Source organism: Pinus tabuliformis, chromosome 6 (assembly GCF_031772625.1).
Source record: "Pinus tabuliformis cultivar Carrire ecotype Pingquan chromosome 6, CPIR1, whole genome shotgun sequence".
Classification (NCBI taxonomy): domain Eukaryota; kingdom Viridiplantae; phylum Streptophyta; class Pinopsida; order Pinales; family Pinaceae; genus Pinus; species Pinus tabuliformis.
In genome coordinates this window covers 619,153,648-619,173,617 of record NC_142292.1, presented here as the reverse complement: position 1 = coordinate 619,173,617, position 19,970 = coordinate 619,153,648, and positions in this window count along the sequence as shown.

The window sequence follows — 19,970 nt, the reverse complement described above, 5'->3', positions numbered from 1 at the left end:
CCAGACATTGCTATCACCAACTGTCTTACCTCGGAGCACAATTTCCTTCTTATTTTCCTCTCACTGATCTCAGGTACCCATATCCTCTTGATATTTGTTTAGTAAAATACTTTCCAAGATTTAGTTTTATTTTCTTGGAACAGTTAACTGCATTTTTTAACTAATTAATTAAAAGAAACAATATTTACTAATAATTCCAAAATTCATTTTTATAACTTAATTTAAGATCAGTTTATAATTTTAAAGAAAAATAATAGTTTACATTATTTAGGAATATTACAAGTTGGATTGTGCAGGGGTTACCCATCAAACTTGTGATTTCCATAAATTCCTGCCATATTTAAGAAATTAAACCTTGGAAAACCCACTAAAAACTTCCAAAAATTTTGACTAAAAATAATTGTATTTGCGAGCCAATCAACTTTGAATAAACATAATCTTAATTTAATTTCCATAGAATGTTATAAAATCCGTGCCAAGAAACAGAGATAATCTTAATCTAATTTCCATGGAATGTTATAAAATGAGTGCCCAGAAGCATGTGGGCCGTGGGTCAACTTTTGTCCTAATAACAGATATAGTAAGACGTTAAGGCAACAAATATATATAAAAAAGGATTTAACAGCTATAGTAGGACGTTAAGGGTTTACTTCTGACTTCTTGGTATTATTTTTTGAAAAGCTTTGATGTTTTTTCCCGTCCATGGATTTAACAGGTTGTCCATGTCGTATCACCCTTCTCCTTTGTAAAGTAATACAGCAAATTCTTTTATTTTTGGCTCCTTTTGGACAAATTAACAGTGATTTAGTGGATTATGTTGTGGGCAGTCATTGTTTATTGGGGGGAATGATTCCTAGAATTGCTCACTGGTCAAATCTACAAACCATTCAGCCGGAACAGGCAGTATCTGCAACTCCACAAATCATGTTCTGTTCCTTACATTCTATCTGCAGTCGTCCGACACACGTATCGCATGCGGCTTACAGTGTGGCTTCTTTATTGGCATTCAATTCCCTAATCAAGGTATATTACTTTAATGTCTAATTCTTTTGCTTGTCTCGCAGGCGTGAGCATACCAGACTAATTAATACCCGTTCTCACTTCAAATTTTAAGATCCTTCCTGTGATATTCACTTTCACTTGGTGAACAACACTGCAAAAGATGAAATGGCAGCATAAGAAAATAACAAAAGCTGGTTAAATATTTGACAGTGCCCAGTAATAAAACACTAGCTCGCATCGAACTTTACAACAATTTATTAATGTGGTTCACTGTACCAATCTGGTACTAGCTACGTCCACAACAATATATTATGCTATTTCAGTGCTTTAGGTTCATCTGGTTTTGGTTTATCCTCTTCCTGCAAGTGGCCAATTACCATGCATTCTCGGCTATTTTGGGGATTGCTTTAAAGGTTGTTTCGCTTTAGTTTCCTTAGGATTTTCTATCCTCGCAAATGTCAATAAAATATTACTATTTTGCTACGGTCACACGCATTATTTAGGTTTTAGCGACTGTTACGGGCTTTGCTTTTTCTGTTGACAGAATATGCATGCCATGGGTTCCGCTCAATTCTCCATATGCGTCAGTGCAGCCTCTCTGCGTGTATCTGAACTCTGCATCATCTGTGAGTTGATTCTTTTTCTTGGAACGCATCTTGGATCCGTTTTAACGTTCAAAAGTACGAATCGTTTTAGCCTAGTTCTGTATTGTGGACGGTTTAATTTTATCAATTTGATTTCAATCTAAAATAAATATCTTGAGCAGACTATCTCGTGCGAGGACTGCATTTAAGCTACTCACAGCACAAAATGATATAAATCACAATACTAATTGAATGCGTGGATGAGAACATTTTATTTTTCTTAGAAAAGCACCCTACACTACATGAATGAGTCAATGGGCTCTCTTAGAAAAGAAGATAAAATATTAATGGAATGAAATTCGCAGCATTTAGGTGAGGAAAGGCTGCCACACTGCTGCCTTTCATTGAATGAACAATTAAAATATACAGATCTTATAGGAGTGAATTGAGTGAGGGAGAGCAAACCATTTTTCTGAAAATAAAATCTAAATCTTAAATACAAACACAACAAAATATTATCCAATGAATCCATTTTCCATTATTTTCAAGTTTCCCTCTTAATGGAGAAAGGATTTATTTAGGATTTATTTCACACTTAAGATTTCCCTAAACAACTAGAATTTTATCTTCCCATGGGGCTTAGTGAAAATATCAGCTTCATTTTCATAAATATTAGAGTATTCAAGAAAAAATTCTTTGGACGATATATTCTCTCTAAGAAAATGAAATTGAGTGTCAACATGCTTTGTTCTTGCATGATGCATTGAATTGTTTGCCAAATTGATTGAGCTATGGTTGTCACATTTGATCATTGTAGCTTCTTTTGTTCTTCAACATCTTGAAGAACTCTCCTCAACCAAATAACTTCAGAAGTTGTTGCACACAAAGCTTTATATTCTACATCAATAGATGGCAATGATATAGTTGGCTGCTTCTTGCTGCTCCATGAAAGAATCTTGGAACCAATGCTAAAAGCATAATTTGTAGTAGATATCCTATCACACGGATTACCAACCCACTTTGAATGTTTGTAACGTGTCACCTCAATATCAAATGAATCAGTATGTTTGAGACCAAAATCAATTGTTTCTTTAAGATACCTGAGTACATCTTTCGTTGTTCTCAAATGTTTTCTAGAGGTTTCTCCATAAAGTCACTTAATACACTAACAGAGTATGTTATGTCAGGCTTGGTTGTAGAAAGATAATTCAAGCTTCCAACTAGTTGTCTATACACTGTACCATCAACCTCCTTTGAGCCATCATCAAATTGAAGTTTTACATTATGTTGCATTAGAACAAAAGCATTTTTACACTAATCCATTTTAAACTTCTTAAGCAATTCTCTAGCATACTTACCGTGAGAGACAAAAGTGTGACCAAAATTTCTCCAAACTTCAAGACCTAGACAGTAATGTAAGTCGCCAAGGTCTTTCATCTCAAATACTTGTGACAACTTCACTTTAACTCCATTAATTAGTTTAACTAAATTTCATGTAATAATTAAATCATTAACATACAAAGAAATCAGTACAACATGCACCTTTCCATCAAATTTGGTATACATATTTGGATCACTTTCACTTCCCATAAAACCTTGTTGAAGAAAGAAAGAATCTATCTTTTCATACCATGACCTAGGTGTTTGCTTCAACCCATACAAAACTTTCTTTAATCTTTAAACTAAATGTTCCTCCCCATTTTCACAAACCCTTCAAGTTGTGTCAAATATATCTTCTCCTATAAATCACCATTTAGAAAAGCATATTTTACATCTACCTAGTGCAATTTCTAATGGTACTTTGTAGTTAATGCAATTAGGATCTGAATAGTATTTAATTTAGCTACAAGAGAAAATGTTTCTTCATAGTCAATACCCTTTTTTTTAGTACCCTTTGGCCACCAATATAGCTTTATAGTTACCTATATTGCCATATAATTTCAACTCGAGTTTGTATGATCATTTACATCCTATGGTCGCTTTACCTTTAGGCAATTCAGTCAATTCCCAGGTTTTATTTTTAAATATAGATTCATATTCTTCGTTCATTTCTTTTATCCACTCCTCATATTCATTAGCTTCAATAAAACTAATGGATTCTATGACATTCAAAGCACTCCTCATTAGGGCATATTCCTTACACCTTTCAGGTAGATGAATATGTCAAGTAGATCTCCTTCGCTCTTCACTCACTTCACCCCTATTTTTTGAAGGTACTTTTCCACCTCTAGGTGAACTCTGACTTCTAGTGACGTCCATGTCATTGGATTCTTCCTAAATTTTTTGTTGCTCACTACCCTCTCCTTCTTCCTTATTTTCTTCAACTTCAGGAAGGATGTGCCACCTTTCATAGTTGTTATCCTTCTTTCCTTCATCACCCTATTCATGGAAAATTACATCTCTACTCACAAATACTTTGTGAGTAGATGGGTCAAACATTTTATATGCTTTAAATTCTAAACAATATCTTATAAAAATACATTTGATACCTTTAGCATCAAGTTTCTTCCTATTTTCCTTCAGAATATGTCAAAAGGCCATACACCCAAATATCCTCAAACGATGAACAGTTGGTTGAAAACTATACAAGGCTTCGAATGGGGTCTTGGGATCAAGATACCTTGTTGGACTTTTATTCTTTAAATAAACATTAGTACTAATCGCCTCTACCCAAAAATCATTTGAGGCATTCTTACCTTTAATCATACTCCAAGCATACTCCATAAATGTTATGATTTTCCTTTCTGCAACATTGTTTTGCTATGGAGTGTAGGGTACTGTAAATTGTTGCACTATTCCATGATCATTGCAGTACTTGATGAAGTTCCCCAATGTTTATTCTCCCCCTTGATCTGAAAGAAGAATCTTTATGAACTTCCATGTTTGCTTCTGCTCTATGTTTTTTAATTCTTTGAAATACTCAAAGACATCACTTTTTTTCCTAAATAAGTACATCGAAGTGTATCTTGTGCAATCATCAATAAATAATAGAAAATATTAAGCACTTCATAGGGATCTGGTGTGCATGGGTCCACAAACATCAAAGTGCACAAGTTAACATCTCTTCTTCTCCTATCAAAATTACAGGGGAATTCATCTCTATGAATTTTTCCTAATGCACAACCTTTAAAAGCAATATACTCATCCTTTAACGTAGGGAGTCCTTCAACCATTCTTTGTTTCTACAACAATAAAAAAGCATGATAATTGATGTGGCCATACCTCTCGTCCCAAAGGATTTCCATTGACACTGTTGTAGAAGTCATCGTTTGATGACTCTTGCTGGTGGCACTAATTTTGTACAAGCCTCCAACTCAGACTCTTGAAGCAACATGTTTGCAATGTTCCGATAGGTCTTTTACTATGCAATATGTTTTGAAGAATTCAACCTTCAGATTTTGATCTGTAATTGTGGACATAAAAATCATATTTTTCTTGATCTTGAACACATACATAAAATTAGGAATTCTCCTGACACTGCTATTTGGAAAAGTCATTGGAATATCACCATATCCCTTGACCTGATGTGCACAATCATCTCTAAGATAGATTTTTCTGCCATTTCTTATTTCCTTGAAGTTCTCATATGAGTTCTTATTGCATGTCATGTGAATCGAAGCTCCAAAGTCAATTCTTCAACAATGGGAGATTTCTCACTTGTTGTAAGACCTGTAATAGTCAACTGATAGTCTTCTGACATTCCACTTAACATGATTGTCACAAGATCAATACTAGGTATCGATTCTCCTATATCTCCCAGCTTATATTTCAAGTCTTTGATTATTGAAACAAAATCACTAACAAATACATTTTCTTCCATTTTAATATGCAAGGACTTACATTTTAGGAAGAGGAATTGAGTGATATTTTTGGTTCCATACAATTCCTTTAGTGTATTCTAGGATTCACTAGATTTCTTGTAATCATGAATGTTAGGGATTATGGTATCTTTAACAGAAATCTGTAATAATACCTTTTCTTTGTTCTCCCTCTTCTCCGATTCTTGAATCGATGCAACTATCACCCCTGAAGTAGGTTTTTCTTCTTCCCCCTTTGTGATGGTCCAAACGCCATAGCCTTCTAATAGTGTTTACAAGTTGAATTTCTAGTTAACATAGTTTGTACCATCCAATTTATTGGCCTCATTCACGTATGTCTCTGCAAGTGGATTCATCATTTGGCTAGAAAATCCCAATCTTCAATAACACCTTGCTTCTTGCTCCACACTTCACAAAGACCACCAACATCTCCAATATATATATATATATATATATATATATATATATATATATGATAATAAAAAATATGCTTCCCTCAATAGCTTCAAATAAAATGGAGCTCAATTAATTAAATTCACATCCAATAAAGAAGCTTTATAAACACTAATAAAAAGGATAAACTCCTCATAAACAAGCGTGACCACTTTGATAATAAACCTCTAAAACAACCTAGCCATCGCAAAACAATGCATGGTGAATTTTCAATCAAACTATCTGATGTGGTTTTAAATGCATAGACCATTCGTTGCACTGAAAGATTTCTCATATTCATAAGTTTTCGATGATCAACGCACCTTTCATTGAGATGGATGGCACGCTGCACTGCAAAAAAATATTCTCGACATCTCTAACACTGCCACCTTTCTTGTTAGCGCACCCAGCAACTCTAGCACAAACTCAACCTCACACCATAATAATCACACCTCTTTGAGGTCAAACAATTCATTGTTGGTGCTACATTAATTCTCCCTTACGAACTTGTAGAAGGCCCTTAACACTACAACAACTTCCCAAAATTTTGCACCACCATGGCTTTTTTTGTGCTGAACTAAGTCGATCATATTCAAGATTTGACTTGACCTCTAGAATAAGTGCTCCACTATCAATACCTCCACATCATTATCGGCCCTTCCATCTTCCATAATAACATGATCATAGATCCAAACCAAATTTATGTTGCAGTATCTTACACTAGTGTACAAGAATAAGTTTTCTCACTCCAGATCAAAATGTTGTGTCTCCAATCTCACATGGACAACTCGCTCCTTCCTTCACATGGCTCCACATAACACTCAACTCAATAGACATGTAGTTTGCAGGTCAACTGCGCTATCTACAGTTAACCAGACTAGTGTGCTTCTTGTAATAAAATGGGCTATCCCTTAATATGTGAAAAATGCTACTTCATATGCTTCAAAACACACAACAAACAAATATCTTGTCTGACGTGTTGTTATTGTTCCAATATCTCTTCAAAGAGCGTTGTCTTCAATAGCCTCACATGCACAGGGGGTTCTACTCTGTCAAAGTCAAACAACTCGATCCTCATGTGCCTTTAACTCTTAAACCAGTAATTTTAAGCTCTGACACCAATTTGACAAATTCGAAGACAACATATTAGATGAATGAAACTCAGAGCACTCATCTGAGGAGCCCCTTAGGCTGCCATAATGTTGCCTTTCATTGAATGAACAATCAAACAATACATATCTTATATGAGTACAATTAGTTAGAGAGATCAAACAAATTTTTGGAAAATAGGATCTAAATCCTAAATACAAACACAATAGAAAACTACCTAACGATTCCATTCTCCATTATTTTCAAGCTACCTCATCTCTAGTGTGTGTACTCTCTTTCTCTTGGCTACTACATGTCTTCTTCTCCAAAACCTAAGTTATCTTGTCACACCATAATTCTCCTCTTTAATTTTCTTCCATGAGTACTAAATTTTCAATGATAATCACCACTCCATGCTCAAACCTTCAGAAAACTTGTGTTTCATTTCTTTGTTCTCATAAGGTAGTAAGCTGGTGGTGCCTTTTAATACTTGTGGAACACCCAATTCGGCCCCCCATCCTATAATTCACTAAAATACACATTGTTGATAGGAAATATTTCAGACCACATGTGCACATGCATCTCAACAGCCATGTGAGAATCCCTTGAAACACAACCTAAAGTGCACATATCATCAATTTGTTATTCACTTAACAACTCACAACTCTCTCTTGGACATCACTGTCCAAATACAACTTTTCTACTTCGTACTTGCTCCTTTATCATATGGAGTGATACTATATCAGCGATGGAAAGGACTTTTCCATTTTATATTAATTTGATCTCCCATCAAACTCCCTAGGTAATAAAGAAAAGTTAACTACTCATGACAACATTTGCTGAAGTTTAATGAAATGTCCAAATGACATGACTAATCTGTTTATATCAAATCTACATGTTGCCACAGTTTATGTACATAATGAATCAATCTCTTTAAAGTAAATCCATATGCCTTTAGTTTTTATATACATAATGAATCATTTACTCTTTGTTTATAGACTGTTGGATATGCATGTAACTCTTTCTTAAGTATTTTGACAACTTCTTCTCTCTCGTGCTATGAAATTTTCTCTCTTGCAAATAATGATACAATATGTCACATTGAATGGTGGCAAGATAACCAAATATTAAGAATATAAATATATCTTAAAATTGTAAGTCCTATTTTGTTCATCTTAAACATGTTAAAGATTCGTCTTACAACAATTTTTTTTTTTCCAAATATTCATTAAGAGACTCGCTCAAATATGTTATCTCCAAAAGAGATAATGAGGTTATAAAAAATGCATGAACATGTGCATGTTCCTAATTGTTTTCATGTGCTTACAAGTATCTAGGATTGGAAAAGCCCAACATATGACCAGGAAGTCAACAATGCCACTAGGTAGGCATGGCTTAGAAGTGCATGCATTATCCTAAGAACATGCACGCAATCTTGGGAGCGTTCAACCGTTCATGGTGTGATGGACTTTTACATGTCCACAAGCCCATTTTTTACTATTTAGGGACCACTTTTCACATTTTTATGGGTGATTAGAAAAAATGTTGATCCTTGCTCAACATCAAGCACCAAGTCAATGGCATACATCTTCTTTGGATTCGAGATAAACATTCTAATGGATTTTTTCTTTATGTTTGAAAAAATGGTTTAAAATTAAGGGGAAAACCTAAATAATCCCCTGAACACAATCACCATATCATAATTATAGGAAAGTTGAGTATTATGAAACCTAGTTAGAACTCAAACCCATCATCACTAGACCACAACTTGGAATAACCGAAAACCAACCAAGAAACAAGAAATCTAAATGATGAAATTGATGCATCCTTCTCTAATTTGAGGTCACTCAAACAGGATCACATAAGCACCAGTGTCTTCACGATTGTCTCTTTCAATTTGATTAAATTCAATTGTATCATCCATCTCCAAAGCTTAAGGTCAATTAAAAAGTATTTATAATTATAGGGCTAGGATGTATGATCACTATAAAATCAATCTAAATAGAGATAAAATTATAGACCTCAACATCATGAAGCATGATTTGTAGTCTTTTTTAATTGACCCAAGAAACAATCAAACTTTACTAATAACAAAAAAACACATTTGCAAGGATTGGTGTACCGATCAACCATTTTGATACCATTGAATTGTTAGTTGTTTCAATGTATTCAATAAACCTCCCCATACCTCTATATTTATTGAGAAATTTATGCTTAGAGCTTAGGTTATGACCCCATGTCTACTACTTTAATGTCAAATGATTCCAAGGAGTGGGTTGTGGGTTTGCATAAGATAGAGAAAACAATATGCACAATATACCATTAGGTTCATTCCCATTGAGACAAAGGCCTAACCCCCTACCCAACAACCTCTAATAATGAATAGAATTATTGAAACCTAGATGACAGTAGCCACATTGGGTTGCACCCTACTGTACCATGGAACTTTAGTGGCATCGTCACACCAAGAGCTCTCATGATTTGGCATTAGGGAAGGGGTTGGACCATCAAATTGTATAGCACAGTTTGACTAGGGAAGGTGACATGGAGTTTCATCTTAACCTCATAGATGTATTGGTTGCATACAAACTTTTTATGAGTAAATGGAGGGAAATAGGAAGAAATTTTTTGTGGAGGGGGTCCTTATATTGACCATATTTACATTCTTCATATATATATATATATATATATATATATATATATATATATATAGATATATATATATATATATATATGTGTGTGTGTGTGTGTGTGTGTGTGTGTGTGTGTGTGTATACATATATGCATATATGCATATCTATATATATACACACACACACACACACACACACACACACACACACAGATATATATATATATATATATATATATAGAGAGAGAGAGAGAGAGAGAGAGAGAGAGAGAGACAGACAGACAGAGAGACAGACAGAGAGAGAGAGAGTGTCTCATGTTTTTTGTTTATACAAGTAATTATATGTGGTTTGTAGTTGCTACACAATGATAGCACTCCTATGATCTTTTATAGATGCATTAGTACTAGTTTTTTCCATTAATGTTGCAGTGGATGATGCTTCCATATTTGGTGTACCTCATACTCTGGTATGCAGAATTAAAAATGATCCTCCATGTAAATTCTTTCATATGTTTTCATTCCATATTATAGGTTCTTTTAGTTTTTGTATAATTGTAGTGCTCATTTAGTATTTTTAAAGATTGTGATGAAACTAGGCAAGAAGCCATGCCCACTCAGGACAAACATATCATCCCCTTCCCAAGTATCATGTGTCAAGTTAAATTCTATTTAAATGTTTATTTCATTATCTTGTTTCGGTTAAATAATTAAAATAATATAAATGTTTATGTGGGTTCCTTCATTTTCCTAGTTTTCCACTATTTCAACTACATATCATTCACCACCATCCACTATTCTCTGATATTTTTTCCTTCAATATTGTTACTTTGCACCAATATTTTCTATCTATCTTAAATTTTATGGGAAACTTCTATCATTTCTACAACCCATGGGTGTTCATCATTACCCACCTCTACCATCTTCCTCCCCCATCCAGCAACAGAGATTGCATAATTAGGCCTTATAGTCCCCTCCCAGCCACCATTTTCATTGCCACTATTCCATCCTCAATGTTTTCACAACTTATCCCCCATACAATTCCACAACAATCATCTAATGATGGTAGGCTAGTTGATGAAATAGTAGATGTTTCATATGAGTACATTGTGCAGTTGGTTGCTCGACCTGCTAGTGAATCCCCATCATTGGGTGATATAGTTATGGTGAGAACATTGATTGATGATTTTTCCTTTTATCAACATCTTCTTTATTCTAAACATTTTTTGTTTAAATTTTATACAATGAATCTTTTCACTATTCCAGTGTGATATAACAAAGAGTTTGGGGAAACAAATAATGACAACACCCTCACAACTGATCATAAAATCTACAGTGAGTTTTCTGCCCTTGAATTATAAAGTATTAGATTGTAATTTTGATAATTTATTGTAAAAATATTATGGGAATGTTGTTTCTTTGTGCAATCCACAAATATATGAAGCATGCCACAAAATAAAAAGAGCGGAGAGCTCTCCTTCTTCTAGTTAGACGAGAAAGATCAAGTTATGGGATACAAATCATGGTCGTGAGAGTGGAAGTGGTCAATGAGTGACCATCAGGCCCTTTTTGTATATACAAAATCATATTCCATACTTTCACATTTGAGCATGAGATGTCTTTTGTATATTAGATCCATTTTTACATAGGTCACCATATTTCATACATCCATGTTTAAGCATGAGTTGTTTTGCATATTGGGCATGTTGTTTGATTTTGTTAAAAATGTATAGTAGAGACAATTTTGTGTGTGAGATTGTTTTTAATGGAACATGTTCTATGAATTGAAGTGTTTGTTTATTTGATGTTGAAGTGTTAGATTTCTAGGTTGAATTTGTTGCATGAGGTGATGATGCAATATCACCTATGGTGAAGTGATCACTCAAACATGCTGCATTGATGAGGGTGTTTGGATTAGATTTTTAAATACTTTTCAACTACGCATATTCATAGTGATACATGTAGTTGATGACCATGCAAGACTAGCAAGGTAAAAACATTAAATTTTAAAAGTATATATTAATGCAACTATTTATTGTGAAGGTAATATTTTTTTTTTCTTTGAACCATAGGGGATTTGAACCTTTAATATTACATTTTTCATAATTCTCCAAAACATGACAATCTCTAATTGAGGTTCCTCCCACAGGCTATGGAAATATGATTTTGTTGCCCCACAGAAAAAATAATATTTAATCCCTTATATTGGTTCATATAATTTATCATTTTTTGTAATGTTTATTACTTTCTCAAATATTTCAAGCTTTTGTTGTGTGTAAAAAAGTATTTTTGACTTTAAACATGAGGGAACACCTCCCAAGAAGTATGCCTCATTATTGGTAACTCCCATCAAAGATGTTATTCCATTAGTGCATCACTCTTAAGATTTCATTTCCATATACATATCGTAATTCATGTATAGTTAATTGCATATTTCCACCGTTGAGTTGTCTATGTATGCAATCCAAGGGCACTTACAATATTATTCCTTTTATCCCTTGAACCACATGCAACTAGTTAAATAGTTACTTTATGGACAATTTATACAAAGACATATTTCATGAGATGAATAAATTTTGGAAATTAGTTATTATATCCCACTCATTTCTTATTGTTGTTATGCTTAATTGTAAATTATAGCTTTGTCATTATCATTTCATACTAGAGGTTTTCATTTAGATATACTTTTGACTTGAATTTGGTTCTTTAATTTAGATCCTTCCAAACATTCAATAGCATTTTGTTTCATGGATGCCTCTCTCCCACCCAACACATCATAGAACTTATATTTGGTTACATTCAAGTAAACCCTCCACCCAAATATTTCTTAGTGTTGAACCTATAAAAATATCAACTGAATGCTTATTTTATTCAATTTTTGTTCTATTAGCTCAATGCCCACCAAGTATACCATATTTTAGTAATGTTTTAGGGTTTCGTTTTTTTATGTTTCCCTCCCAATCCAAATGCCCTCTCTTGTAGATCCAATTCTAGATATCCATCAACTACATTTGAACAACAACATTTCACTTCTTTGAGACTACTTTCCCACCATATCACTTCATCATCTTAGATTTATTTATTTGTCTCTTACCTTTGCCAACAGTTTAGCGTAATAAGTCTTCAATTTAGTATTTAAATATATGAATACTGACTATCAAAGTAGGTGTGTAAATACTTTGAATGAATTTTGTAGAGATTTGGTATAATCTTTTTACCATCCATGATACATACATAACTTAATGTAGATATTTTTGGAATTTTGACTCATAAAAATTCTTTCCACTCTACAGAACACCCCCCTCCTTATTACCTTTTTTGAGTAAAACAACATAATCCTCATTTTCTAGTCAACAATAGTGATGTTTAACCCTCAATTGTTTTGATTTAGTCTTGGAAAACAACTTTGAACATCAAATTAATTCATTAATATTATTATTTTCTAATAAATTATGAACTCTTTTAAAATTAAAAATGTATATGTCACCCCTACTACAATAAATCTCTCTCACAGTGTTATATTAATCTGAAAAAACAAATTGTATATATGTTTTTTTTCTATTTGTTATACCTTTCACAAACTACTCCTTTGTATTTACACCATTCTCATTATTGAAAACTAAAAATTTTATCCATCATCGTACTCATGGTTCACCAACCTTACCTCATTATCTAGTTTCCATTCGAAAATCCCCACTTCCCCAATTCACCTTATTCCATTTGTTTTTTTCCTATATCACAAACCTAGAAAAGAATGATATAGCATCCATCATTATGCAACGACAATTTTTCTTATATTTTCACTCTCCCTTCCTACATCTCATGTCCTAATTCCCTATGTACTCTCCATTTCTATAACATAAATACCTCCATCTTTGATATCACAATGACGAGACACATATGATTGACATCTCACCCTAGCATCGAAATGGTCAAAAATTGTTGATTATGAACAATACTCGCTTCCCAAAAGGGTTGTATCATATGGTTAATGTTATTGTCACAATCCATAAAACACATATCATGCACAATTAACTCCTACCTACTAGTGAGGTTCACAATGTCCTATAAAGGACTACTATACTTGTACAAATGGCAGGAGATTTTTTCCAAAATCACTTCTCATTAAGTTGTAAAACACCATGCTATATTTCTTCTTTACATTTAGGGAAACATATAAATAGGATGAAATGAACCTTGTTATCCTCATATTTCTATATAAATAACAAAATCCCACCCTCTTGGCCATCATTATCATCTCTCTCCTTCAACTCTACTATCATTTTTCCAAATAAATGTTCACATGAATTCTAAAACACTTCCTTTGCATATTCAATAGTAGGTGAATAAGACCTATCTTAGGAATTTTATTTCTCACTTCACCCCTAGTGTAGTTACACAACACATATGGTACATGACATGCAGTGCTTTGGATAAAATTTTTTTTTCCATTGTGAATTATATAAACCTTAGTCTTCACACACTATTTCATTCTAGCATTTGAAAGCACCTTCAACACAAAAATTTGAGAATAACATATATGTCCTTCCTTAGGTTGTATCTCTTTTGCATCCTATTATACATACTCTAAATGTTCTCCAAATACTTAAGGGTTCTCCCAATTTTTCACCTTTGATTGAAATAGCTTGTAGTTTAGGGATGTAGGTTTCTAAGGTTTCTCTCTAACTCTTAGAGATGCCTCGTCCCATTAATCCTCTCCTAGGAAAAAAATATTAGTCCCACCAATAATAGTGAATGTGATTTTCACCAATATGGGTGTCTTGCAAAACCTACCCCCTTGTGGAAAATTTACATTTGATCTAAAGATACTCATTAAATATTTTTCTAGCCTATGAAATCCTAGGAGGGGTTTCCCTTAACTGTAACCTAGTGTTAGGGAGTCTAATAGAATTAACAGTTTTCTAACTTGAGTCCAAGTTTATATTTTATGGCCAATTTCATCTCACTTGTTAGGGCCATTTAGAGACATATTGTGAATTTTTTCCATGGGTCTAGAAACCAAACATAGCTACAAAAGTTATTTATGTGGGATTTGAAAGATTTGTTTGGCCAAGGCCCATTCAATCACACTACCATGATTTATAGAGCTAGAGTTTTATAAAATCCAACTCGTGAAAAATTTACATTGATATTTATTCAAACATTCCTACCTCTAAATATACTTAAATAAATCATTTTTTAATCTATGTATTCATATGATTGGGGTGTCTGTAGTTGTAACCTAGTGCTAGAAGTCTAATAAAATTAGCAATTTTCCCGTTGGATTCCTCATTTAAGTTACATGGAAAGTTCCAACCCACTTCTAAGAACCATTTAGGGATATATTGTGAGTTTTATTAGTAGGTATAGAAAACAAATCTAGTAGCATAAATTATTTTCATAGGCTCCAACATTTTTGTCTAGATAAAGCCCAACTGAACACAATATCAATGATTCAGTACACTATTTTGCACACTAGTTGTGAAAATTTCATTGATCTTTATTAAATAAAAACCTAGATCTGAACATCCTCAAATCAATCAATTTTAACCCTATGTGGTCCTATAAGGTGGGTATCCCTAGTTGTAACCTAGTTCCAAAAATTCCAATGGTCGAAGGTATTCCCATATAAGTCCCAATTTTAATTTTATGGTAGTTGTAACTCACTTCCAAGAGCCATTTAGGATCATATTCTAATTTTTTTTGCGGGTGTAAAAAATAAACGAAGTAGTAGAAATGAGTTTGATAAGATCTAGCATTTATCTTTGGCCAACGTTCATGTGAATAATACCCGTGATTGCTCAAGAAAGAATTTTGTAAACTCCAAACCTTGGTACAAAATTTTCGTGAATAATAATTGAAAAAAACCCTAGCTCTCATGATCCTAAAATAATTCAATTTTTGACCTATGGAGTCCTAGCAAGTGGGTGTTCCCAATTATAACCAAATTCTAGAATCCCAACAAAATTGATGATTTTCCCATCTAATTCCTAGTTTGAATTTTATGTTGCCATTTGAAACCCACTTCCAATGTCCATTTAGGGACATGTTGTGAATTGTTTCCAGGGGTATAAAAAAATTTGAGTAGAAAAAATAAGTTTCATAAGCTCCAACATTTGTGTTTGGGTAACACCCATGCGAGTACATTACGCATGATTACTCAAGCAAGATTTTTGGAAAAACCAACCCCTTATACAATTTTTTTATTGATATTTATTGAACAAAACCTTAACTATGAACATCCTCAAATATTTTTTGACCTATGGAGTCCTAGGAGGGAAGTATCCCTAGTTCTTATCCAGTGCTAGAAGTCTAATGAAATAAATGGTTTTCTTGTACAAGTCTTGGTTTTAATTTTATGATGAGTTGCAAGGCACTTCCAAGAGCCATTTAGGGACATATTGTGAATTTTGTCTATGGGTATAAAAATGAAACTAAGCAGCCAGAAATAGTTTTGTAAGCTCTAGAATTAGTGTTTCTCTAAGCCCCATGTAATCACACTATCCATGATCTCCTAAGCAGCAATTTTACAAAATCAAATTCCTTGTGCAAAATTTACATCAATATTTACTTAACTAAACCCTGACTCTGAAAATGCTCAAATAAATGAATTATTGACCTATGGTATCCTAGGAGGCAGGTTTTCCTAGATGTAACTAGGTGCCAAGAGTCCAATGGAATAATTTGTTTTCCCATCCAAGTCCCATTTTAAATTTTATGGTGTTGCAACTCACTTCCAACAGCCTTTTAGGGACATACTATGAATGCTTTATAGGGGTATAAAAGCCAAGATGCATCATTTCTCTTTAGACCTCTCTTCTTTTATTTTTTTTCTTAAAAAAGGCTTTTATTATTTATTTATATTTTAACATTAATTTCTTGATTCTGTTAGAGTCCTATAGTGATAGTATTCATAATTCTAAATTGGCTAAGGTTAAGCCTTGTAATATTGTACATACCTTTGCTTTCTGCAAATGTTTTCCATATTAAAAAAAAAAATGTAAAGAGGGTATGTCCTAAAAGAAATATCAATGGACAAAAAGAATAAGAAAAGATCAAAAAATGAAAATATATGAACCCAAAAAATAATAACAGATCATGAAAGTGTGCAAGTCCAAAATGCCACTACTATTTTACTACTTTACTGTCTTAAATAATGGTTGTGTGTAGCTTGTCATACATGCCACAACCCATGGTAGTCAAACTTTTTAATCTTGGCTATTTCATGCTTTCAATTTTATGTTTATAGCTAGAGAATAAAATATAACCAAACAACTTAATCTTGGCAAATCATTAGATAGGTAAGGAAAATAAAAGGAGTTCATCAAGTTTAATCTAAGCCTTCGGATGATATAAGGTTAGAATTAGATAGTTTACTTTTCAAAAGAAAAATGAATGATAAGGGTCTGCTAGCCTAAATGCACCCAAATAAATGAAGAAAAAATGTTAGGGTATGTAATGGGTAAGTAGAAGAAAGGTTTCTGAAGTATAAAATTGATTGGATAAAAGAACATTTATGATGCTTAGTCATATCTTTCAAATGTGCATGAGCAATTAAGAAAGCAAAAATAATGGTTTACATGTTGATTTAATTAACTCCCACTCATTCATCTGATCCCTTTACTTACTAATTTCCCCATCCACAAGTAAGTTCCAGTACCAAAAATCCTTCAAGTCATAAAGGCTAAGAGCATTTCTCTAACTTTTAGTGAGACCGGACCCTCAACTTAATGACTTATGGACATCAAGTGTCGGAATTCCCTTCATAAAATTCATTTCCCTCCATTACCCTAATAAAACCCCTTTTCTTAAGGTTAAACTTCATTTACCTATGAAAATTACACAACCCCATGTTAAATTCCATTTCATTCAAAATATCCACAAAAAGATTTTATCCTAAGTATGAAGTGTATCTGAATAAAATGCGCAAATATTGCATTTATGCTTAAGGGTATGCTCACTCCGCTCATTTAATATTAATTTTTTAACATAATACTATAGTTCCAAATATACCTTTTCCCGTATATAATTAAATCCCGTATATAATACCCCAACCCTTAGTTTAGCTATAAACTAAAAACCCACTTAATTCACCACTTTGCGGTAAAGCTAAAGTAATCCCATAATTAAGCCCTGCCCAATCATTTAAATCCATGACTAACTCGTAATTACTCCCAAACCGCCAAGGATTAAAGCCCTGGGGCCCCCAAAACCTTTGCCCATTTCATCCGTGCACATTTGTCGCCTAACTATTGTCCGATCATTAGCGCCTACATCCGAGGATCCACAACCATATCAGGTTCACCCGATGACCGACCTTTACCCTCTCGATAAAGTGGTTTTTGCCTGCCCCCTCTCTCTTATGTGTCAAGCGCTAGCATAGATCAGGTGACCCCTCCTAAATACCGCCTCCTCCATGAAAGTGATGTGATGGCTTGGGAAACCACCTCCCCGCTCAACTCGAAAAACCACCCACTGTCCATTTCTAAAATTACCTGCCAAAATGTGACGGTTGCTTAATAAAAAGGCCAAGAAGCCCTATTTCACCTTTTTCACCCATTTTCTTCGTAAAACCTTTGCAAACCATTGCAACACCTGCACATGCTAGAATCGCCAAATGACCTCAAATTCCACTCCTGAAGAAGCTACAAAGACCGCAATCAACCTCTCAGTTTGTACCAGAGGCATTCAAACTTTTGCAATTGCCAATAACACCGAATTTGAAGCTAATTCACCCAATTCTAGGTATTTGAGGATAAATTACCAGACAACCCTTTCAATTTGAAAATGGTCAATCTTTAAAGAGTTTTAATTAAGTAAAATTAATTGAAATTACTTTAAATTTAAAATTTATACCCAAACCCTTTTGAAAGCTTCCAGTTTCCTTCAAACCCTCTAAATAAACTAGTATTGCGAAATTCAAATCCACAAGAATTGAATTATGGCTGCCCCTGTCGCCATGGATGTCAGACCTATCACAACTCCCCATTTGGACCTTGACCACCTCCCCTTGGCGGACAAGGATTTTCAAATCAGAGACACAAGTGCCTACGATTCATGCTCAAAATTCATTGTTTGAGTAAGGGCATATATCTAAACCATTCTGATGACATTAGCCTTTGGGACTCCAATTTTCCCAAATACCAGTTTCCACAAGTACATATCTTTCCTGAGATTGTCCATATGTGTCATGCCTATTATATTCCCAGTCAGAGAGCTATAATGTCCCTTGACCAGAAAGTCTTGTTTACTATCACAGATGAGTCAACCAATGAGATGTTACAAGTCCAACCAGGTCCAAACCTAACCCCACTCTCAATCGGGGATTTGTTAGACTAGTACACCAAATTGAGTCCATCTAGACTAGCCCAAATATTCCAAACTTTCATTGTAGAAGAGCAACACATTCCTAAAGATGCCCCTCCATATGTTTTTTCCATTTTCTCTAAAAGAGGCAAGAAAATTATAACCATGATATCATGTATTTTGGGTTGTACCACTGATGAATTTGTTGATGAGCTCATCTTGGCCTACATGTCCATTTTCACCCCAAGAAAGCCTCCTCCTACTTTGTACAATTATGCCCAATTCATAGCTGAAAGGATGCATGAACAGTTTACCAGAATCCACAATGAAAGAGTATTCAAGTACTCATCTGTATTATACCACATGTTTCTATATTATCAGTCAGATAGATTCCCCTTCACAATTCAGAAGTTGGATACTAAAGGCCAGCCCAGGTCTGTCATATTTTCGACACCATTATTCCACAAGTATTCATCACCTTACACATACACAGATTTGATTAACTCTTTTTTCCATCCAGACATGACCATGGTGATAGGAAGCCCTCCACCCAGAATAAGTCAAGAAACCAAAACAGTGCTCCAATTATCCAAGCAAAGTAAGATGGGAGATTGGTACCTTTACCAAAACCAAACTAAAATAAGAATCTATGGTTGCTAGCTTGCCCCATATAAACTGCCCAAATACCTCCTTATGAGGTTATTTTCTCTAGAGTATTATAGGTAGATAATGAAATCTGATGAAGTCAACTTTGTCTCAGCCAAGAAAAAAACTCAGTTCAAGGTAAAAAATCAATTAGTCCCTTTCATCTGCAACTCTAGAGAAGTAGGGCAGGAAGCAGATCAGATTCTGCAACAAATGAAGTTCCAAAACAGTTTCATGTGGAGGTATGAACCCCAAGGGTTTATGACCAAGCTAAGACAAAAGGTCAAATTGGGACCTTACATTCATCACCCCATACCAGAAATTGAAAGATATGCCAATCAATCTGAGTGGTTGGAAAACACTCTCATAGACAGGGATAGTACAAAGGTAGATGTTGAAAATACGCTGATTGATTTAGAGAGATAGCTTGATGAAAGATCATTCCTATAGGTACCAGAGCATGAA